The 3,651-nt window shown below is 38.9% G+C and overlaps 1 protein-coding gene across 1 annotated transcript in view; it reads left to right on the top strand.

Annotated features, from left to right (window-relative positions):
* Positions 1 to 643: 643 nt before the first annotated feature.
* Positions 644 to 3,651, top strand: part of LOC104410080 (solute carrier organic anion transporter family member 1C1-like) — a 20,559-nt gene continuing 17,551 nt past the window's right edge. Inside the window, exon 1 of the mRNA XM_010020178.1 lies at positions 644 to 801. The gene's annotated coding sequence lies outside the window, so the exon portion shown is untranslated. The remainder of the gene's footprint in view (positions 802 to 3,651) is intronic.

Raw genomic sequence — 3,651 nt, 5'->3', positions numbered from 1 at the left:
GAAACGTTGACCACAACTCTTTGCGTGCGGCTATCCATGTTTTAAAAATTACTTCTTTTTTTAACCACAATTAGTCTCTGGAGTCATGCATAGTGCACAACAAAAGCACAAACAAATAAAATACTTCTCAGGAAACCCACTCAGGTTTCCCTGAACTAGACCTGTAAGTAAGTAGGTAAAGGGCTGCTCTAAAGTACACATAGTCCCAATATACTTTCACATTGAGTTTGCCTGTGCTATTAATAGCACTGAACTAGAAATCTTAACAGACTTCTAAGCATGATTGTTTCTTGAACACCCAGTTTGTTCAAAATAGCCAAGGCATTATATTTTCTCTTCCTGCAAGTCCTTAGCTGGCTCTAGCAGGTCTTAGCTGAATGGACTTCATCCATAGACTATGAAAATAAAACTTCACACCAAAATACATCTTAGCTATCCATAACCAAGAACACTTCTAAAGTTGGGACACCCCATTTTTAAATGCCAGGAGGGTATGAACTATTATAAGCATGACAAGCTCAGGAAAAAATGTATTTCACAAGAGTGTGAAAAAGGAACACACTTGCACATTTTCTACCTAATTAATTTTTTACTACTGTGGATAAACATGTATTTTGGGACCTTTATCAGAGAGCAGAACTGGGAGGAGACAAGATTAAAACTGCCTAAACCATAGTTTGTGTTAGAAGTTAATGATTCTTCTACCAAGTACCAGCACTGCTTTGCTTAAGAAGAGAATACTCTGACTTTTGAGCATTTGTGTGGTAGTATAACTGCTGTTGTTGTGGATACAGAACCTAGGTAGGTACCTGTTTAATATTCTTTTTGTTTATCTTAACCTTAAAATGTTGCCATTCAGTGTTTGCAGGTAGTGAACATTACCTGTGTAGTATTAGTCCTGTGACCCGTAATACCAGTAATGTTCCTGTTGTAAATGTCAATGCTTTAATGATGGCATCATGCACTTCTATGTGTCTATGCATCATATTTCTTGAAAAAGCAAACAGCACTGAGGCCTGCACAGCAATGTGGTATTTGGTACTCATTTTTTATACTAGGTTAACTTAAAAGGTCTTGTTATGATTCCTCAGTGTATTTAAAAATCAATAAGACAATTAGATTAACAGTGCAGTAAGTAAATCAGTAATGTAAATCAGTACAGTTCCATGAAGCGTTTTATGAAATGTGGCTCTTGATTTGTGATTTTTTAGTCTGCTGGATGGTAGTACCATCTTGGGATGTACCACTTGAGAGTAAAACGTGGTGAGAAACATCTTATAGACTCACAATGCCTTTGCTGGATTCTGAAAATTCCTCAAGCATCATTGTGTTTTTCTTTCATAAGAATCTACATAGCCTGTAGCAAACTATTGTCTTCAGCTTTGTAAACTAATTACCTGTGATTCATGCTAATGTGCTTAAAGTGGTGCTCTTTTTCATTTTTAATTTGCATTTAATTAGGGAGTAGAAAACCAAGCTTGAATTTTTTTAATGCTCACTAAGACATAGATCTATCTAACAAGCAAGAGTAAGGCCATGGCCCCTATAACATCATATACTCTGAAGCACTGAAGAAGTCTGAGGCTGTCCTTTGCAAGGCTGGCTGCTGTGCTCTGGAACAATCTCACAAGGTGCCACATGCTTGCCATGATGTTGTGAAAGCTCTTGGCTCCCACCAACAAAAATTATCCACACTGATTATTAGTGAAAAACCTTGATCTTTGCCCACCCAAAGTGTTTCTCAGAAGAGACTGTACTGAGCACAAGATCAAATGAGTTTTTCAGATGTTCCCTGGGTATGATGCAAAAGCACACCGGAAGAACGTTAACTTTTATTCTCATGGTATATCTTAGGGATTTTTTTGGTGTATTTTTTATATCTATATGCTTGCTTTTGGGGAGAGGATTGTTTTATTCTCTCAGGAAGGACATCAGGGTGATTTCGGTTTAGGTTGTCTGACTACTTAAACAGTGCCAATATGTTACTTGACTGATCTCATCTTTCTGCAACTACAGCTGCCTCAGGTCATTGCTACAACAGAATGGCTTGTGCAGGCATTTGGTGCAGAAAGCTTCATAATTTTCCTTTTCTTGCAACCAGATCCTTGGTTTAATAAACATGGGAAAAAAGCTAGTGAAATAAATCTAAAATGGCAACTTTATTAATACTTGTAACTGTCAGGCTCAAGAGCTAATATATGTTGACATAATTGTGAAATGGCCTTTTACCCTTTTTTCTAACCGTCTTGTGCCATGGCATATTTCCAGCCCTGATGTCTTCTATCTCCAGAAGATTTCCATGTAGGTTGGGGTCAACTGAGGATGGGAGGAGATGCTGCCAGCAGCTCCAACTACTGATCTTTGCACACAGCTTGCTCTAGAATTTCTCCAGCACAGTTGCATCATCTTTTTGCTTCCTTCGTCCCGTTGTAGCCTTCCCCAGCAAAAGTAGCACCATCTCCAGCACCATCTTTGCAAAGCAACAAGACAGGAGCTGGTCACCCCTCTTCTTGCCTGAGAGATCTTCCTTTAGATCACTGTAGGAGCTGAGCACTGACATTGCTAAGTAAACTAGCTTCCACCTTCTCACTGGCTTAACACTTTTCTGTGTGCATCAAGCAGCTTTTACCCTACAAAGTTGTATTTAATTTTATTTTTCTTCTTTTTTTTTCTATACTGCCTGGTAGCCTAACCTCTGCCTCTTAATGCACTCTTCACTCTTTGCTTCTAACTGTTTAACCTGTTCTTTGTACTTACTGCTCACACTTTCCAGTGTTACCGTCCTCCTCTCTTGTGCCTCCACAGTCTTTCGCTGGAATATTTGCTATTTCAGAGTATGGATAACTGACTTCTTTTCTCTTTTCTCTGATTTGCCTCTTATTTCTATCTTCATGTTTCTCTGCCTTCACTCCTTATGTCCTTGTACTGAGATTCTAAGTCATGTTGTACTTCCAAACTCTCAAAAAAGCTACTTCTTTAGTCCTGTGACCTGCAATGACATGCTACCCCAGCATATTATTGTAGTCATTAATGTATCATGATAAGAGCGAAAAGCTAATATTTTCGAATTAGACAGAGACAGATGAATTTCAGAGGACCAGATGCTCAAAAGCATTTGAGTACTAACTTTTCCTGAGCACATCATTTCGTAAGCATTTCTGTTGGTAGCTGTGCAGATGTGAGGAAATCTTTTCCCCTGCTTCTTGTTCCTATCATCTGTCTGAGGAGCCAAAGGGAAGGAAAAGCTCTTTTTTTGTCCAGATGTGTGACCTGGCACAGACTTACAGCACAGCCACAGAAGCAGTGATACTCACATGAGTCAAGTGTTTGGGGAGCAGATATGAAAAGTGGGAAGGAAAGAAGTTGTTCATGCCAGCAGTGGTACCTAAGGACATGCTCATAAACTTAAGCCCCCAAAAATCCTAAGTTGTTTAAACATCTGTTAGTGTTTTAATCTTAAACATCCTTTGGTATTAACCCTCTTATATCTGAGTGAAGAAAAATGCTTACCCTTTAAATGGTCTGCCAAGTGTTACTCTGCCATATGCACCGTAGCAGCGCAATTTGCAATTGCCGATGGACTTTTTCCAGCATTGGAAAAGTTCATCCAACTTTTTTTCAGCTCCATTCAAGCATGCAAAACCTACCTTT

Source organism: Nestor notabilis, unplaced genomic scaffold, assembly GCF_000696875.1.
Source record: "Nestor notabilis isolate BGI_N333 unplaced genomic scaffold, ASM69687v1 scaffold10370, whole genome shotgun sequence".
Lineage (NCBI taxonomy): Eukaryota > Metazoa > Chordata > Aves > Psittaciformes > Psittacidae > Nestor > Nestor notabilis.
Note: the sequence above shows the minus strand (reverse complement) of the source record. Positions and strands in the feature narration are given on the sequence as shown.